This window comes from Bos javanicus, chromosome 9 (genome assembly GCF_032452875.1).
Source record: "Bos javanicus breed banteng chromosome 9, ARS-OSU_banteng_1.0, whole genome shotgun sequence".
NCBI lineage: Eukaryota > Metazoa > Chordata > Mammalia > Artiodactyla > Bovidae > Bos > Bos javanicus.
In genome coordinates this window covers 72,130,380-72,151,046 of record NC_083876.1, presented here as the reverse complement: position 1 = coordinate 72,151,046, position 20,667 = coordinate 72,130,380, and the positions used below count along the sequence as shown (strand labels likewise).

General features: G+C 40.9%; 1 protein-coding gene across 2 annotated transcripts in view; it reads right to left on the bottom strand.

The window, feature by feature from the left end:
- The window catches only part of TBPL1 (TATA-box binding protein like 1), a 40,051-nt gene extending 24,194 nt beyond the window's left edge, over positions 1–15,857 (bottom strand). Inside the window, exon 1 of one of the 2 annotated variants that reach the window (XM_061428042.1) lies at positions 15,570–15,857. The gene's annotated coding sequence lies outside the window, so the exon portion shown is untranslated. Of the gene's footprint in view, positions 1–14,621; positions 14,895–15,569 lie in introns of those variants that run through there. The other variant, XM_061428041.1, reaches the window with a different exon arrangement.
- Between the last annotated feature and the right edge of the window lie 4,810 nt (positions 15,858–20,667).

Sequence of the window (20,667 nt, the reverse complement as noted above, 5' to 3'; positions counted from 1 at the left end):
TCCATAATAATTTTTAAAAGCTGTTTAAAAAGAAAAACAAATTTCCTCACAAATAGGCCACACTAAGACAATGTGGGCATTAATTATATATATATTTTTTAAAAGAAAAACCAGATCAGATAAGAGTATTCAGAGCAAAGAAATTACTAGCCTCTTTGCTACTAAAACATCTAGAATATCCTGACCTTATCATTTAAAGAGGCCACCGATATCCAGATATCCAGAGGAAAGTAGGGTGGCGTGAGATATAAAAATACTTGTGAGGAAAGTCTCAGGATATTTAGCACAAGACAGGAAAGACAGCAGTTGCTTTCAGATGTCTGAATAAAAAGGAAACTGAAAAATCCAAATGAAGGCCCAGAGGAGACCTGATGAAGCCACACCAAAAACCAAATACCTGCAACGCAGTAGGCTCCATGGAAGATAAGTGGCCAAAAAAACGGAGGCAGGGCAAGACGAACTGGAGTGTTAGAGAATGAGTTTTTTATTCGGTAAAAGATGTGACTAGATGGTTTCTAAGATGCCCATCTAACTCTCAAATCCCAGGATTCCAACATCTTAGATGAAGACATACTCTAGACACATCTAGGAATTACATACTAAATTTCAATTTTCAGTCTAGAACTATTATGTAGTTTAGTTAAATTGACAACCCATTCTGAACTCCCCACTTTTCCTACAACAAGCACTTGCATTCAAATGGACAATACAGAGAGGAAGTTAGACGCACCGAGGGCCAACAGCACAGGCAGATGACCAAACTGCAAAATCCGTCTGACCTGGTGACATCGCATCGTGAAGACACTTCTGTGTGTGGCCCAACAGCTTATACTTTATACCAACAGTTCTTGGTGTTGGCGTTTTTGTGTTCTAGCCACATGCAGAAAATTTTATTAACAATATGCCTGACCACAAAAATCCTTGTATATTCTAAAGGAAAGGATTCTGAAGGAAAGGATCATATAGTTAAAAAACATATTATAAAACTATCATATAGTTAAAAAACATCATATAAAAAACAGTTAACAAATGCTTAAGTAAAAGAGAAAGTATGTACAAAACCGTAATTTGTTGTTGTTCCATTGCTAAGTCTTGACCAACTCTTCGTGACCCCATGGACTGCAGCACGCCAGGCTTGCCTGTCCTTCACTCTCTCCCAGAGTTTGCCCAAACTCACGTCCATTGAGTTGGTGATGCCATCCTCTATCTTCACTACATATGTATCTACCTTTTACCTTTGACTTTTTCTAAATACCAATTCTGAAGACTGGTGTATCAGAATAGTTATTACAATTTTTAAAAATCTACATCAAGAAAATTACAAATACTGTTTTTCTCTAGTTTTTATTTTACATTGGAGTACAGTTAATTCACATGTCGTGTTCCTTTCAAGTGCACAGCAAAATGATTTAGTTACACATATACATACATCTATTCTTTTTCAGATTCTTTTCCCTTATAGATTATTACAGAGAAAGGTACAGGTTTTTAAACAACTCTGATGGTTGCCAGCAACCATCTATTTAAAAAATCAGTAAGGAGAAGTATATTTTATGTTTCAGTCAATAAAAATATCTGTAATGATGCCTAAAAGGCGGTGGAGGAAGATTTAAACAATGCTGATTTTCAGAATGAGTGCTTAAGTCACTGGTTTACACTATCATAAAAAAGTTCCAGTACAAAAACAAATCCGCCTGCAATGCTGGAGACCTGAGTTTGATCCCTGGGTTGGGAAGATCCCCTGGAGGAGGGCATGGCAACACACTCTAGTATTCTTGCCTGGAGAATCCACATGGACAGAGGAGCCTGGTGGGCTACAGTCCATGGGGTTGTAAAGAGTTGGACACAACTGAGCAACTAAGCATTTTGCAATTTGAGAATACATAATCTAATACTTACTTACAATGTTTAAACAGTAGCCTGTTAAAGGATTTCACTATTTTAATAAGTACTAAAATGTATCTGTGAAGTAAAAAAACTTGGGTGTTAAGGTGTGGACTCTAAAATGGATGCTATGTGACACAAACTGACTCTAAACTGTTCTTACCTTTATATGCAAAATACAAACAACACTATTTACTCACCATATGACTGATTTGAGGGATTAATGAGCACCTCACAAATTATAATAGCGTGGGGTTTAGTCGCTAAGTTGTGTCTGAGCCCTTGACACCTCATGGACTGTAGCCCACCAGGCTCCTCTGTCTATGAGACTTTTCAGGCAAGAATACTGGAGCAGGTTGCCATTTCCTTCTCCAGCACAAATTATAATATGCTCTATTAAAGTAACATTACACTAGTCAATGCTAACATTAATTTTAACTAATGTACTATTATAAGAGGATAAAGTATATTTTGATGAATACAACTTGAAATTTGGGGATTCAAATTCAAAGATGAAGAAATCTGGCATAGAGATTCCTTACTATGTAAAAGAAAAATTTATTTTGGCTAGATTTCTTAGTATTTCAAATAAGTGGTCTTAACATATGATTTTTAAAGATTATATGTCATTTTCTGATTACATAAGAAATATTTAAAGAAAAAAGTCATCTATAGTCCCACCACTGTGATAATTACTACTGTTTTTCTATGCTCATATGGGCACATGTTTTTAGGCTGCTAAGTCCACATACTTATTTGTATATACTAAACAAGGTTGAGATCATATGCATATGCTGTTGCATCTAGTCAACAAAAGATTTTGTAAAAATATCTGCAACTTTTGCTAAGAAAAACAGCAATATTGAATTCATTAATTTTCCTTGAACACTAATGAAAGTGAACTTTTCAAATATTAATAGTTATATTTACTCTAGGCTAATTGCCTCATATTCTTTGCTCATTTTCCTTCTGAGATATCCTACTGATTTTATAAATGCTCATATGTAAAGAAGTATCAGTCTTTTGCCTGCTTATGCTATTTCTTCAGCTAAAAATGATTAATGCCTATTTTTACACCTGGCTTATTCCTACTTGTTCTACAAGTTACCTTCATTCATAATCAGTTCTGGAACAATAAACGGTAATCTAAGCATCAAGCCCCATCCTAGTGGATGGGGATCCAGTAGTGAGGAAGGCTTGGCAGAGGGGACAGCAGGCCTTCTTAGCTCTGAGAGGAATGTGAACTGTTCAGACGTGAAGAAGGGCCAGTCTGGCTAGAGTGGGAAGAGGGAAAGGGGCACGAGACCAGGCTGGAGGTGCAGGGAGGGGTTAAGTCCTGCCTTCCAGACCATGTTAAGGATTTTCACATTTATTCCAAGAAACTGGTGGACTAAAGAGAAGCAAGAAATGACATAACATATTTGCTTTTCATGAGACTCTATCATTGCCATTTCTTTAACAAGAGAATGGGATGCAAGGCAAGAAAGGGCAGAAAACTCAGTCACGTCCACCGCTGCGGTCCTGGTGAGAAGGGACAGTAGTGGGAGCAGGGTGGATGAAGAGGCAAAGCGGTAGGTCAGAGAGAGACTTCTTTAGCAGTCAGAGGGAACAGAACTTTGCGACTGATACGGAGAAGAGGAAAATGGAGATGGAGTATGCCTCCAGGTTTGTGGCCTAAGACGCCGTCTACTGGGACAGACACACTGGAGGCAGAGCAGGTTTGCAAGGGGGTAAGGATTCTGATTTTGACCTGTTGATTTGAAGGAACTTGTGAGACATCCACAAGGAGAAACAATCAGGTAAGAGTCCACTGCTCAGGACAGGCCTAGGTCTAGACTGCAGGTGAAATCTTAGAAACCCACATGTAGAAGGTAATTAAAACCATGCTGGATAAAATAAGAAATCAAAGGTACTAAGACCTCTGGTCTCCAAGACTGAGCCAGGGCATCCATTACCATGATGGACACTCTGAGACCCATGACCATGCTGCCCGGGGACCCACTACACAGCACTTGCTCACACTACAGTGGAATTTCATATTTCAGTGTCTCCGTGATAGACAATAAGCTCCTCAGAAGAATGATCAATTCTTACTTATTTCTGTACCCAAGTCTTGGTATAGGTCCCAAGGCATGAAACACATTCAATGAAGTGTCTGTGAGAGGTTAACTGTTAGCTTGAGATTATTAAAAAGCAGTATCTCCAAACACGCACAGAGAAACAAGTTTTAAGAGCCCAGGCCCGGGAGCAGATTACTTGGGTTAAATCCAGACTCTACCACTTATCAGTCATATGGCTTGGGAAAGTTATTTAATGCCTTTGTGCCTCAACTTCCACATCCATAAAATAACAGGTAACAGCATCTACCGCCAAGTGTTGGGAAAACTAAAATTTCATGCAGACCATTTAGCATAGTACTTGTACATGATAAGCATTCAAATTTAGCTATTCTTATTGTTCTATTATTATATTCTTTCTTCATCTTCCATAGATAGAGAAACGTGCAAAAATGGAAAGGATTTCCAGTTATTCATTGTGGTCCTCCAGCTTTGGAATGCAAAAACAGATCATGTTGTTTCAGGTCTAAAAGCAAGGGTAAAAATAAAACAACTTTGATGTATCTGGTAAATGATATAAGGATTTAGAAAACAACTAAATTTAACAGTGAATTAAAAAAAAAAGCCCTAACAATAACAAAATCATCTCAAACCAACACAAAAAGTAGTTGTTGACTATGTCAGGTGTTTTTCTGGAGGGGGCAGTGGAATATGGGGGAGACGGAGACAGGAATAGACAAGAAGACAGAGTCTGACCAAGTCTACAACAAATTACAAAACAGACATTTTGCTAATGTTTACTTAGCTAGGTACCTGGAAAAATAGGAAAACCTCATTTAAAAAATCAGCAAGTTTATCTCTTTATACAGAATCTTGATATCTGCCTTAAGTTACCCATGATAAGTAACTACAATTTGTGACTAATCTCATCATTATGCTGATGCTATTAACACAGCAGACTCTTTTAAGATTATCGTTTTCTTTGCAAGTAAAAATGTTAATTCATGAGGTTGCTAACAAACTGAATAAACCCTCTTCCAGCTTGCGGCTGGTGTCAAGGCTGGCATGCATAAAGATCATTTTTCTCCATATTCTAATTTTTATTTCAAGGGTGTGAATGCAGCATTCAAGCTTGAACTTCTGACAGCTCATCAAGAATTTAATCCAGAGAAAGCACTGCAAGGTGAAAACACAACAGGCTGAATTTCGTATTTTGACAGTTTCCTTTCAACCACTTTTATAGGCTTACCTTTCATATGAAATGTCTGTTTTAATGGAGACAAACTGTTTAAGGTCTGGGTCATGTATGACTGCCATTTTAAAAACAGGAAGGTAAGATTATGAAATTAGCTATTTGGAAAACAGTGTACAGAGTTCAAACTTTTCTAGTTAAAAAACTGTTTTTGCTATTTAGTGAAAAAAAAAGCAACATTTAAATAAAAGCAAACAGGACTACAGAGTGAATACTTTCCACATGTTGGCACCATTAAGAATTTCTTGTTTTACTCAGAAATGGGCAGATCTTTCACTGATTGAGGGCTGTATCATCCAAAGAAGACATATGTGTACAACTCGGCTAAAGATCAGAAGAAAGCCACAAAAAATATTTTGAATTAGAAATTCAAATTCAATGTAAAAAGGACTACAGGGAACTGATTTAAAACTAGCATGACAGTAAGGTAAGTAACTGATGATAATGTACAAGAAAGTGTTCTAACACAGAATACACAAGAGTGATAAGGAGGTTTTCTGATGGGTACACTGGTTCTTAATTCTAAGAAAAAGCCAAAACAAAACAAAATAAAAGCTATAAAAGAGGCACAAGCCCCAGAGATATTGATTAACTAACCTTTGCACGGCCCTGATTTTAAAAACATTTCCAAGTTGTTTCTAATGGGGCAGTCAGTTGAGAACCACTGGGCTGAAACGCCACAACAGGTCAACAAAATGATGGAACTTCCCTCTCAGTAGGTCCTTAAAATGGGTTATAGTCTCACACCAGGGCTGTTTATCATAGAGAACATCAAGATTTCTGCACTGTTTCCCATGTGTGGCTTCCTTAACTTGGATTCATGCCTTAAATTGTCACAATCTGCCTTCTGCCTCTGCCTGGGATAAAGTGTTACAAAAAACTGCTCCTTGCTGAATCCAGTGTCACCACTGACACTTCTTTTTATTGGACTACTCCAGAGCATAAAGCCGAAGAAGGTGCTGGCACCCCACTCCAGTACTCTTGCCTGGAAAATCCCATGGATGGAGGAGCCTGGTAGGCTGCAGTCCATGCGGTCGTGAAGAGTCGGGACACGACTAAGCGACTTCACTTTCACTTTTCACTTTCATGCATTGGAGAAGGAAATGGCAACCCACTCCAGTGTTCTTGCCTGGAGAATCCCAGAGACGGGGGAGCCTGGTGGGCTGCCGTCTATGGGGTCACACAGAGTCGGACATGACTGAAGCGACTTAGCAGCAGCAGAGCTTAAAGCACTGGGAACCCCTGATTCCCCAAATTCTTCCTCACTATTCCCTATCCTTGGCTTCTGAGGCACCTTTCCTAGGTTCTCCTCCTATCTCAAATATTGCTCTGTCTGCCTCTTAAATCATAAATTCTTCAGGGAAGTCAGTGACATTCCCTTAAAAGGTCAGCAACGGGTTCTAGAGGGCAAACTCCCTTGGAATCATATCCACACTAACCTGGATACGTATCTGAGGAGGCCATTATTTTCTTCATATTTTCAAAAGGATTTAAGATCTTTGAAGGTTATAAATCATTGCCTTAAATACTTTTTAATTTAAGCTTTCCAGGCTTCAATCACTATCCATAAATTTAGAGGTCTTACTTCAATATTAACCTATCAGAGACTGAATCCAGATTCCTATCTGTTAGGCATATTCATTGAGCTAAACCAATGTATCCAAAACAAATAATTAATCCCCTCAGAAATACTTGCTCAGAATAAAATGGTCAGGTAAGGAGCCCTCCTGACAGTTGTCCTCCAGTGGAAGAAACAGACGACAAGCAATGAGAATAATTAGAGAATGTGATCTATGTTATAAAAGAAATGGCATGAGAGAAACTTCAGAGTGATCCAGGAAGGCCTCTTAACTTCCTTAGAAATGAAAATTATTTTTAAAATGAGATCTTGAAGGTTAAGGAGGAGCCAGTTATATGAAACACTGAGAGAAGAGACTCCAAGTAGAGGGCACAGCAAGTGCAAAGGTACTGACTGTACTTAACTGTCTACTAGACTGTAGGCACTGTGATCCTTAAAGAGAACGATTTAATATAAATGTGTATCTTTGGAATGTGGGTTAGTAACTGGTACTTGGTCCTAAACTCAATAAGTAGTTGCTGAATTAAATGCAAAAGGACAACTGAAAGAAAGAATTATGGAGTTGGGTGGCTGCTAAGTGGGAAGGGGGTGGGGGAGGAATGGATTGATAATAAAGCCATTATTCCTCTCTTTATAAAGTGAGAGTGAGGATACAATACAGATAAATTAAGAACATAGTTTCACAGATTTGAAACTCTTCCAATTTAACAGGCCCCAAACAAAAAGCCTACTAAGAGTAACTTTAAAGGCATGCATTCTTAATATATAGACAAATTAACAATTATCCAAAGTAGGTTTACACTATGCATTGAAGTGGAATTTTCAAGATTACAAGATTTATACTGGCAATATGCTGCTGTGATGATGGAAAAAAGCATTATTCATAGATTAATATGATTTTTTTTTAAATCAGTTGTGAATTGTTGAACCATGTCACATCCTTTATCTCAGCTTCTCCCCCACCAACAAAAAAGAGGAGAGAACTGAATTAAGAAATCTGGCAGACTTTTGAGATGAGCACACCAAGTTTGTTTCAGGAAGGTCCAATGAACTGGTGACTGTGTCTTCTACATAGCTGTGGCTCCTACCATCACCCTAACCTGCCACATCCTGGGATGTGGCCAACCCACAAGCAATTAAGGGAGGCTCATTACCACCTCACTAGGCTGCACATGCATACAAGAAACTACAGATATACAAGATGCTCACCACAGCCATAAGCAGGTGACAGAAAAAAGGTTTTGGGCTCAACAAAAGTATTTGGCAAATTCAAAAGAAAAGGTTCTTGTTTCATAAAAGCTGCAGGTTCCTCATGAACCTAAACAGAGGTTCAAACAACGACAGTGTTGGCCGTATTCACAAACCAAACGCCCATCTTCAGATCTGCACTTTGGGGTTACACACTGGTTTTATTATCTTCACGTCTGAAAGATGGCAACACCTGTCCCTGAAAAAGAGTGATGTTGAGAACACCAGGGAAATATTAACCATGTGGCAGAATAAAACACCTAGCTTTTATTCTGGGCAATAGTACTGACACCTTGAAGACCTGTTGTCATAAAAGTTCCCAATACAGTTCTCAGAATATCTAAAATTAAAGGATATATGGATGGAGGAGCCTGGTAGGCTACAGTCCATGGGGTCGCTGAGGGTCGGACATGACTGAGCGACTTCACTTTCACTTTTCACTTTCATGCATTGGGAAGGAAATGGCAACCCACTCCAGTGTTCTTGCCTGGAGAATCCCAGGGATGGGGGAGCCTGTTGGGCTGCTGTCTATGGGGTCGCACAGAGTCAGACACGACTGAAGTGACTTAGCATACATGTGTATGTATACGCGCGCACACACACACACACACACACATATGAGAAAATATATATATGAAACAGCCAGGATCATTTCTATGCTTATTTCAATATTTTTTAGATCTGGACTCCATGATGGTTATAGGCATTATGTTAACAATATTACATCAGTACTTCCTCTATTGTGGCCAATGTAGTTATCAGTACTCAATGAAATCAACAGTAGCAACTAGATGTCACTCTCTTCAAAAAGGAAAACAAAAGTCACGCCTCTAAACACAAACATATTTACCAATCTGGGGGAGGGAGAGTTATAAAAACCAACTAAAACAAAAATTGCACAATATGGAAGAATTATAAAATTTTACCCCTGTATATTGAAAGCAAAACATACTTTTAATAATGTGTTTTATATAAACTTCCATATGTCTTATAAAAAATATTATTTCATCTAAAAACTAAGACCTATACATTAGCCAAAAATAGAGAACAGTTTGCAATTTATTATACTTAAGCAGAAATAGTCATTTTCTAGTCAATAATTTCAAAGGTCCATATAACTAAACTAAAACATTTGGACTTAACATTAAAAAAAATTAGCCATTTCAACAGCAGTCTAATAAAGCTATATTTATCAGGTTACTCCCTGATTAGGCAGTCTCAGTATTTGGAGTCAACCTTATCATAAACAAATAATCTTGCAATCATATGCAGTCATTCCTGAGCTACTTGTATTATCAGAGCAGAGCAGCAGTTTCAGGTACATCTAAAATGACAAGAAAGCTACTATGAAGAGCACATTTATACTGACACAAAAACCTCAAGCTAAATGGTCTGACAATGACATCAGCAAGTTTCAAGTTTACCGTCACCTACGGTTATCCAAGTAAAAACAGTGTATTCTACAGAAAGACTAATTCTGCTAAATGAAACCACTGGGGTCTATTCCTTTTATTCAGAAGTACCATACAACTAAACAAGCAGTCAAGTCCATAGGGAAATAGCATTTCAATAGCTGCAACATGGTGCCAGACCAGCCTTTGTTGGCCTTCCTTTTCCAAGAAACAGAGATGTCTCTTTTTACTGAGTCCATCTGCCATAAGTGATAACCAGATGTCTGTGTGACGATTCAAAATTAAAACAAAAGTCCTTTCCCCTCCGAAGACCTAACAAGCAGAGATGAGTCCAACAGGCAGCATTACAAAGAGTTTCAATGTTTTAATCGCCTCCAACTGAAAGAAAGAAAGTTAACCGTGCCACCGCAACAAGCACCAGCCAGTATCTTTTCAGCTAACTTCGCACAACACTGTGCTAAGTGCTTTACACTTCCTTATCACGGCAACCCTATGAGGTGGTACTAACATTAACCCCATTTTACAGCTAAGAAACTGGGGAATGAAGGCAGTGAAAAGACTTGTTCAAGGCCATACCGCTAATAAGCAGCATCGCCACCACACTGAACACAGGCAGCCTGTATCCAGAGTCCATACAAGCGCTATACAAAGCCTAGTCTCAAGAAAGTATAACAGATTTTGATCAAAACTGATTTTACAATGAAAACTGTAATTTATTAGAGGGAAGAAAGTTAATGCCTGATTCTTTGAAACCATTTCATTAATAAAAACAAATTCTGACTTCTTTTAAAATGTTCTCAGTTCTCACTTACTGAATTACAAAACAAAGGTGTATCAGGTCTCAGTGTCTATGAACAGCAGTCTATGATGGTAACGATGACAATTAAAATACAAAGAGTCATCCATATAGGTCCTGAGAAAACCATCCATAAAGATGCAATCTGATTTTCAGTATTCTTTCTTGACAGATGAATATTTGCATGGTCAAAGTCGCCAGTCAAAGTTTTATGGTGCATTTTTTGGGGGTGAAATTTTAAATAGCTTCATTATGGACTCACACATGAAGGCTGATTTGAACTGTCCCAGAATTCACCTTAGTATATTATGGTTTTTGTTTTTAGTATTTAGTGGGATCCCCAAGCAGCACACTTCGCATTACAAAACAAGCCATTTAAACCAAATTGTGAATTTTATCACTCGTTAACCACATGAAAAGACCAGATGGGTACAATTTTTGATACGACCTGAACTGATTCCTTTCTACTATGACACAGTTCTGGAATCTTGTTTTTTCACAACTATACAAACATACTCCATTTTTCTTCTAAATCAAAGGTTGTGTCACAATACAAGAATCAAATTTGTCTACATGGCCTGGGAAGACCTCAGATAAATATACTCTTTTACCCTTTTGAAATTACTCAAAGTGACAGTCATGGGACAAGAGCAAATACTGTATCAACTCAAAGCAGTAAACCATTATTTTTATTATTTGAATTGGTTAAAAAAAAAAAGCCCTAATCATGTTTGAGAAATTTTGTTGCTTAGAATATACAGCCAATATAAAAGTTTAATTTTAGGCATCAGGATTAGATTCCTAATTAGATTAGATGTCTAAAAGTTCCCTTCATCTACTAGATAAGTCCCTGAAAGGAAAGAAATAAAATATGTATATCCTTTAATTAATGTTAATCTTCAAAACACACACACACAAACATACAACAGGATGGCAATTTACAGTCGTGATCCCCAAGAAACTTCTAATTTACCAGGCATGATGAAATCCGTACACCAGTAAGTATAGCACCAGGAAGCATGTAATAAAGGCTTTAAAATCCAGATTTGTGTTTGTCATGTTTTGGTCTCTACCTATGTCATTTCCCTGCTATCTACAAGTGCACAAAAACGCACCTGATGAGAGACACCTTTAATACAGCTTTACACACCATGGCATCAGACATATTAAAGGTACAACAAACATGGGTGTAAATTTCAGGAAATCTTTATTAATTCAAATGCCACAATACAGCTAAACTGCCAAAGCACTACAGGTTTTGAGAACACTGTGGAAACATTCTACTATTATCAATTCTAAAATCCATTTAACAATTATTCATCACACGGGCTATGATGCAACAGAAAGAAATCAATCACTAGGTAATTATAGGCCTCCTTCACCAAAAAACAGCACTGATACCCACTTAACTAAATTATACAGTATTTGCTGATTTTTAAATAATGTGCCACGTTCATGCTAAGAAAGAACACTCTCCAGAAGTTTTCAGCTGTAAATTTCCTATTTATTCATACTACTTTATAGCAAATTCTATACATTCTATATATACACATCTATAAAAATTTTGATATGACAATTTCCCACACATGAAAAAAAATTATGGGACTCACTTAGTTTTCCCCTCTAATTTGGCAAAGCATAATTTCAGTCAAGTACTCAGATGCAAAATGATCTGAAAAGTTGGATGTTAAGACAAGGTTTTTAGAGTACAAATTTTGAAAATCTAAGGTTCAATTAAAAACAGAGAGGGCTGTACTATATCTTTTATCTTTTTTTTAAAAAAGTGACTACATCTTCAATTATAGTGTTACTAACTGGACTTCTGTAACACCTTTTATTCCTAAAAGTTCAAACATTTTTACATGCCTTATTTCAGTACAGTCTTGATTCTCAGCATAAGGCTCTTACCTGTCATATCATACAACCAACAGTTGTTGGTTCAGAATGAATAGAGAACATCTGACATGAATACTCCATTCTCAATATAAGCGGAGGGATACAGAAGGAAAATGCAACAGACAAAGTAACGTTAATGAAAAGGATACACAGGCCAAGGACATATGTTGAAAACTCCCTAAGAAACAGAAATAATACAAACAGCATAAGGAATCATTTTTGATTGGGACATGATTAGGTGAAGAGAGGAACTAAGACAACACGAAATGCTGCAAATATTGGAGCAGATGGCAGGGAAAGCGGGGATTGTTAATAAATGAAGAAGCTGAGGTAGCTGGGGCTTAAATCCTTTTCCTCAAACACAGAAGGGGTAAAGGGAAGAGGCAGCAGCAATTAAGATCTAAATGAAGTGAGTGTGACGGCAGCCCTGAGGCAGAGGGAACTCACTGAATCTCACATGAACCAAGAACATCCTCCAGCACCTCAAGTGCCATCATCCCCCAGCACAACCTCAAACAAGAGAGTAAGCCAAAGTCCTTGACTCACTAATCTACAGACGACAATATTAGGTTTTTCTTCTCAAGAGGTTTAAAATGCAATTTTAAGTTTCCCAATGTTTGTACTTCCCGGGCATCCCAGGTGGTGCCAGTTGTAAAGAATCTGCCTGCCAACACAAGATGCGGGTTCGATCCCTGGGTTGGGAAGATCGTCTGGAGGAGCGCACGCAACCCACTCCAGTATCCTTGCCTAGAGAATCCCATGGACAGAGAGGCCTGGCAGGGTGCAGTCCAAAGGGGTGCAAAGAGTCAGACACGACTGAAGCAACTTCACACACAATATTTATATTTTGCATCTTTGTTAAAAGTATCTTCCCACCTCTTAGCACATATATGAAATTGGTTTAACAAGAGATACTGTACCTCAATTCCATGAAAATACCCGAGTCAAAAACTCGATTCTGACATCAACCAATCAAGAGCACAGAGCAGCAGATCATAATAGTCTCGGAGACTGACTTTGAGGGCAGAGTACAAAAGCAGGGGTTTGGGGGAGCAGGATGAAACGTTTTTACTTAAGACAAGCCAGACTTAGGGGAAAAGTGAGAGGGAAAAAAAAGTAAGGGACAAACAGAAACCATGGTTGACATCATTGCTTCTGTGATTTATCAATTTTCTTTTCATCTTTAATCTTCAACTAAAGAGCTTTGTTCCCGCTGGACACAAAAATAGTATTACTGTAGCATGCGTATATGGCCATTTCAGTATGCCACAGGAAAACCTCATTTACTGACCTAGAAAGGTTTGGGAAGCATAAAACCATTAAACAGAGGCCTAAGGCCTAATGAGATGGCACAAACTGGTAAGCAAGATATCAGCTGTGAATAATTCTTTCAACTAGAGTGATGATAAAAGTCCTTTTTCGATTTAACTGCCATTTTCTCAAACTTTCCAAAAGACTGCATGCAGATTATGCTAAAATAGCTAAACCTTCTCATATTTCTCTTTTTCAATTTCCCCACTGAAAATGTCATTCTTTCTGCAAACAAAAATCACACCAAGCTCGTTTCCTTTTCTTTCCTTGAGCCAATTTTAAGTCACTCTCCTTAACTCTAAATACACAAGCCCACGCTGGTCAACTGCCAGTGTCTCTCTAGAACTGCAGGTGACAGATGCAGTCAGAGAGCTCACAGACGTGGATTGGCTGCGGTCTGAATCCTATTGCAATGAACACACTGACAGAGCCCGCAGAAGCACATCTCGGCAGAAGGAGAGAGTTTAAAAACCGTCATTTCCAATCGAATTTACTTTTAGACCTCTTACTGGCTATTATCCTCTTACCCCGGTTCTCAACCTTGCTTAGCCCTACGTCCTACCTATTTTATTCTCCTCAGTTCCAGATCCTTCATCAAGCCTAATTCTGGTTAATACTACTACTACTAACAACAACAAAAAAAAGGTGGGGGGAGGTGCTGCAGGCATTGCCAAAAGTAGGAACCGACCAAGGTGCTATTTGGGAGCCTTCCCGCCGCGGCCGAGGCCGCAGGAAGTTTTCTGGGAAGCAACGGACCCTTTTAGTATCTTTGCACGATTTCCCGTCCCCTGGGTGAGGGCTCCACAGAGAAAGATGGGGAATTTCCCTTCTCCAGTCTTCCCCAGTGGTGGCTAACCCAATAAATAAAAATATATCTTTTCTTATCCTACATCCCGCGGGATAACGTTCCCAGGCAGTGACGCCCCACCCCCACCCCGTTATCCCAGACGAGATCCCCAAATATCACCCCGTCCTCCTGAAAGCTGGACCCTCCCTCGGCCGCTGGACCAATTTTCCGCATCGGAGCTGCTCTCCCCCCAGCCCCGGCATCCGCCCCCGCACACTCCATCAGGAGCACGGCCGCGGCTCCGCACAAGCCCGCCCCGCGCCAAGACGCCCCGCAGCCGGCACTTGGGCAGCCCCGAAGACCGCGCTACCCCCCGCCCAGGGTCGCCGACCGGGTTACCGTGGGAAGAGCGGGCGGCGGCAGAGGACGCGGCGGCAGCGCTGCTGCCGGTTGCGGCGGACGCGAAGGATAAGCTGGAGGATAAGGATGATGATGAGGCGAGCGCGCTCCCCAGTCTCCATGGAACTCCCGCCCCGGCCGGTTGCTAGGAGCCCCCAAGGCTCGGGCTCCGTCTTTCGTGCTTTGTTGTTCCGGGTACAGGGCGGCCGCTGCTTCCCCGCGACAATAAATAGACCAGACGCGGGGGAGCATAGAGACAACGCGCGGCGGCTAGAGCGCCGCCGGACAGGGCCCTGCTGGGTTCCTCGCTAGCCAGTCATATCCGGCTCTCACTGCTCCCGTCACTTTCCCCCGCCCTTTCCTCCACTTTCCCTTCCTCCTTCCTGGTGTCCGGGTCGGCCCGGCCTGCCTAAGGGCTTGACGAGGTGGGGCTAGTGGGGAAAGGTGTGGAATAGGCTAGACTTGTTTTGCTTGAGAACCGCCTGGAAAGATTGCGAAAAAACTGTGCATCCCTTGTACATTTTTAGCTAGTAGTTACACATGAGTACGTAATTTCTGGCATACAGTGTAATATAAACGGACTTTAGGGTTTTTATTTTGAGGGGTGGGGGTGGGGCAAAACCTTGCCACTTCTGTTAGTTCATTCAATTCATAGAAAAGGTCCACCATTCAATATAGTTAGCGAAGCTGGTCCTCAACAGCTAAAAGTTGTTTTCTAATTCTGACGAATACATTTTCTGTCTTGAAAAAGTCCGACTTCGCTTTTTCGGTTAAAACAAACGCGTTAATTTAAGTGATCAAGCTCTTGTGAAGGAATGCTAATCCTAGTCCTAAAATACAGTGATAGGATATGACAGGTAAAAGAATGGATAGATAGATAGGTGATAGATCATGCAGGGGGGTTAGGTGGCATTTCTGTCGCCTGTCCCTTTGGCAACCATACTCAACTTGGGTTTGCGGTCAGGACTCTGCCTTGGAAGCCGGGAAGCACTTGAGAGGCTTTTAAGCCGCGTAGCTGGATCCAAGAAGGATGGGAGGAGGGAGAGGGCGGCTGCACGCTGGGACCGGGGTGCTGGGCAGAGGCGGCGGCGGCTCTGCTCACACGGAAGCCGGGCGCCTGAGGACTGAGGCCCTTCTGCAGCTCCGCGCCCAAGTGGCCCTGGAATGACCCGGGGGACTCCGAGAGGCGCACACTTAGCCAGTTTGAACGGCTGCGCTTGGGCCCTCGGGGCCCCTCGGGGGCCACTTGAAGGGTGCTGCCTGCGAGAGCGAGACGGGACTAACGGTCCGGGAGCTCCAAGCAGCGGCGCGAACACCCGCCGCGCCCCCAAGTCCCACTCCCAGGCCGGCCGGCGCAGGCCTCTGCTTAGAGTTGGGCTGCAGTTAGAAACCTCCCTGGATGAGGCCAGTGGGCAGCTCTAATTTTAATAAAAGGCCCGAAGGGGCTCATGAATACCTGGCCGCTGGTTGGTGTGCATCCAGCATGAATCATGCTAATACCACAGTCCTTTTTGAAAGAGATGACTTGGGCTGACTTCTGAGGGGTTAGGGAGTAGGCAACCATTTGAGTATTTCACTACTTATGGGGTCTTCAAGGATGGCTATAGATCTTTTCCTTCCCACTCTGAATATTCAGTAAAATATGTGAGCATTTAAAGGCACTGTAGAATTATGGAACTTTGATCTGTTTCAGTTTGTGTACTCATTTATTCTTTGAACAGTATTAAATAATTATAGCTTGTATTAGGTGTAATGAAGACAAACAAGCTATCTGAATGGGAATGGAAGGGGTGCCCAGTGTTCCAGGTGGAGGGAACAAGACAGGCTAGAGCTATCTTTGTGGGAGATTGCAGCCATGAAATTAAAAGACACTTACTCCTTGGAAGGAAAATTATGACCAACCTAGACAGCATATTCAAAAGCAGAGATATTACTTTGCCAACAAAGGTCCATCTAGTCAAGGCTGTGGTTTTTCCAGTGGTCATGTATGGATGTGAGAGCTGGACTGTGAAGAAAGCTGAGCGCCGAAGAACTGATACTTTTGAATTGTGGTGTTGGAGAAGACTCTTGAGAGTCCCTTGGACTGCAAGGAGGTCCAACCAGTCCATCCTAAAGGAGATCAGTCCTGGGTATTCATTGGAAGGACTGATGCTAAAGCCGAAACTCCAATACTTTGGCCACCTCATGCGAAGAGTTGACTCATTGGAAAAGACTCTGAGGCTGGGAGGGATTGGGGGCAGGAGGAGAAGGGGACGACAGAGGTTGAGACGGCTGAATGCTATCACCGACTCGATAGACATGAGTTTGATTGAACTCCAGGAGTTGGTGATGGACAGGGAGGCCTGGCGTGCTGTGATTCATGGGGTCGCAGAGTCGGACACGACTGAGCGACTGAATTGAACTGAACTGAGTAGCCTGGATGGGGCATCATGATCAGTGCAAGGGGAAGCGGACATGAGGCAAAGTTGACAAGAAACTAAGGCTTGAACCTTCAGTGCCTTGCAGACCATGTGTAAGAGAGTTTGGATTTTCTTTCAAATGCTGGGGGAAGTGAAGGGTTTTAAATGGTAGAGTGGCATGGTCTGATTTACCAAGGAAATGGCAGGAGAAAGGCTCTATTCCAATGATCACTGCCACTGTGGATAAGTCAGCTTTACAGTAACCATGACTAAGGTCTTTACGTGTCACCTTCCTTATAGGAGACCAGCAATATAGCTGGTATCAAGCATGTCAACTGCTTTGGACTCCCCTTTTGTCACAGACAGTTCAGGAATTTGCCTCATTATAGTATTTCCTCATTCTGGAATTGGGTTTGATTTTACTGCAGGCACCATTCTCTATAGAGAAGGAAATGGCAGCCCATTACAGTATTCTTGCCTGGAAAATCCCATGGACAGAGGAGCCTGGTGGGCTATACAGTCCATGGGGTTGCAAACAGTTGGACCTGGCTTAGCGACTAAACGATGATAACCATTCTCCCGACGATGACCATTCTCCATAGACTTGTTGAGTGCTTTAGCTGAAACACCATTCTACTGACCAAGGAATTCATTTTAAGATGAAAGAAGACAATGAGATAAAGCCCATGGGCTGCACTAGTCTTATAATGTGCTCCATTTCCATTAGTCAAAATCCAGTTAAGGCTATAATATTATTTATTATCCAGGTGCCAGGAAAAGTTAGAATATACAGCATATGTTCTAAACCAAGACTCTTTTTTTAAAATATATATTATTTATTTATTTTAATTGGAGGCTAATCACTTTACAATATTGTGGTGGTTTTTGCCATACATTCACATGAATCAGCCATGGGTGTACATGTGTACACCTCCCACCTCCCTTCCCATCCCATCCCTCAGGGTCATCCCAGTGCACCAGCCCTGAGCACCCTGTTTCATGCATCAAACCTGGACTGTCGATCTATTTCACATACGATGATACACATGTTTCAATGCTATTCTCTCAAATCATCCTATCCTCACCTTCTCTCATGGAGTCCAAATTCTGTTCTTTATATCTGTGTCACTTTCATTGTTTCTCATATAGGGTCATTGTTACCATCTTTCTAAGTTCCATATATATGTGTTAATATACTGTATTGGTGTTTTTCTTTCTGACTTCGCTCTGTATAATAGGCTCCAGTTTCATCCACCTCATTAGAACTGACTCAAATGCATTCTTTTTAATAGCTGAGTAATATTCCATTGTGTATATGTACCGCAGCTTTCTTATCCAGTCTTCTGCCAAGGGACATCTAGGTTGCTTCCATGTCCTGGCTATTGTAAACAGTGCTGCAGTGAACACTGGCATACATGTGTCTCTTTCAATTCTGGTTTCCTCGGTGTGTATGCCCAGCAGTGGGATTGGTGGGTCATATGGCAGTTCTATTTCCAGTTTTTTAAGGAATCTCCACACTGTTCTCCATAGTGGCTGTACTATTTTGCATTCCCACCAACAGTGTAAGAGGGTTCCTTTTTCTCCGCACCCTCTCCAGCATTTATTGTTTGTAGACGTTTTGATAGCAGCCATTCTGACCGGCGTAAGATGGTACCTCATTGTGCCAAACCAAGACTCTTGATTAATACAGAAATTGATATTTAGGCTGGTAAAACAGTAAGCTTTATAAGTTGGATAAATGCTGTTTAAAATGTGATATAAAGGCAAAAGCCCATCTGTAAACTGTACTGATCAGCAATGAAATAGGTATAGAAATCAAGAGGAACATTTTGAGACTTTCAGTAATCTGACATTACTGTTACATCTAAACATGCAACTTTGTATTTATAGAAATATTTGTGTTGGGTTGGTAACAAATCTGATCCTTTACCATAGTTATGCCCGTTAAGCCTCCAGTTTTATGAACTTAGCTAAAAAAAAAATCAGGCTATTGGAATATGTTGACTTATCTCCTTTAGTGCTTTGATATAGAAAAACTGTTCAGCATAGCCTTTCTGAAGAGGTAAGTGGTAGTGGAATGGTACTTAAACAGCATTGTTAAGAGGAGTCCTTTCTGCCAGTGGTTTAGTTATCCTACACTAGTAGAGATCAGATAATATCTACTCTGCCAATTGAAACAACAAAATTTTCTACCCCACGTGAAGTTAACACATTAACTATGAATGCAGTGATCAAGCAGAGCAGTGGTGTCAGGGATCCTCATTTCTTAGAATTCTTCTTGAATATCTCCTGTTATACAGTCTGTACCCCAGTTGAAAGAGTAATTCCTCTCAGTTTGCCAGTTAAGTAGTGTGCAACTTATGGGGCAGAGTCTGATACTGTAACCTGATTTTATGATGCCAGCTGTTCCCTCCCTCTGTGCTCAGATAGTGTCTATGGCAAAGACAGTGCACAGGGATCTAGGGAGATTGATGGAGTTGCCAGGTTAGTTTCCAAGAGGTAGAAACAGGAAGGGCAGAGTCCATATTCAAAGCTTATGTCTCAATGAGATTTCTGATAACAAGCTAATAGATTTCCCCCAAATGACATTGACTGGCAGCCAAGTAAGTTTGAAGGTGTTGCCAGAAAGTCCTCACTCTGGCAAAAAGCATCTACCAACCAGTGTACTGCCTCAAAGACAATGTCCCATTCTCCGTCTCTGTAGGAAGATGAATTCAATTGCTGAGGCAGTCCCAAGAGATTCCTTCTTAGCACTCCTCTAAGGCAGGGTCTTTGAGGATAATAGATAGAAGAAATCTGGACACTTTGATTGGCTCACCAGAGATCTCAGTTCTCTGCTTGTTACTCTTGTCCAACAGGATATGATGTGATCTCACAACTATCACGTGTTGTGTCTCCTTTTTGCCCTTTCTCATTAGTTTTTCTTATCCCACCCCACCTCCTTTATTGTATATTTGTGTATTGGGAAAAAATTATTATTCATCAGTTAGCTACATCTGGACCTGTTAGACTGACTGCACCCAAAAACTCTGAATTTGTGCTGGATATGACTTTGAGTTTTCTCCTCCCACTGGGTAGGAATTGAGTACATTTTCAATTTCTTATGAGATCATCACTTTATGTCAGGAGAAACTATAAATATGGAGAAAACTGTGTGTGTGTGTGTGTGTGTGTGTGTGTGTGTGTGTGTGTGTGTATTGTGGAGCCAAGGATGATGTGAAGGGAACATTTATTGTTTTGTCAACCCAGAACAAAGGTCCAACTTGCCAACAAAGGCCCATCTAGTCAAGGCTATGGTTTTTCCAGTGGTCATGTATGGATGTGAGAGTTGGACTGTGAAGAAAGCTGAGCGCCGAAGAATTGATGCTTTTGAACTGTGGTGTTGGAGAAGACTCTTGAGAGTCCCTTGGACTGCAAGGAGATCCAACCAGTCCATTCTGAAGGAGATCAGCCCTGGGATTTCTTTGGAAGAAATGATGCTAAAGCTGAAACTCCAGTACTTTGGCCACCTCATGCGAAGAGTTGACTCATTGGAAAAGACTCTGATGCTGGGAGGGATTGGGAGCAGGAGGAGAAGGGGACGACAGAGGATGAGATGGCTGGATGGCATCACTGACTTGATGGACGTGAGTCTGAGTGAACTCCAG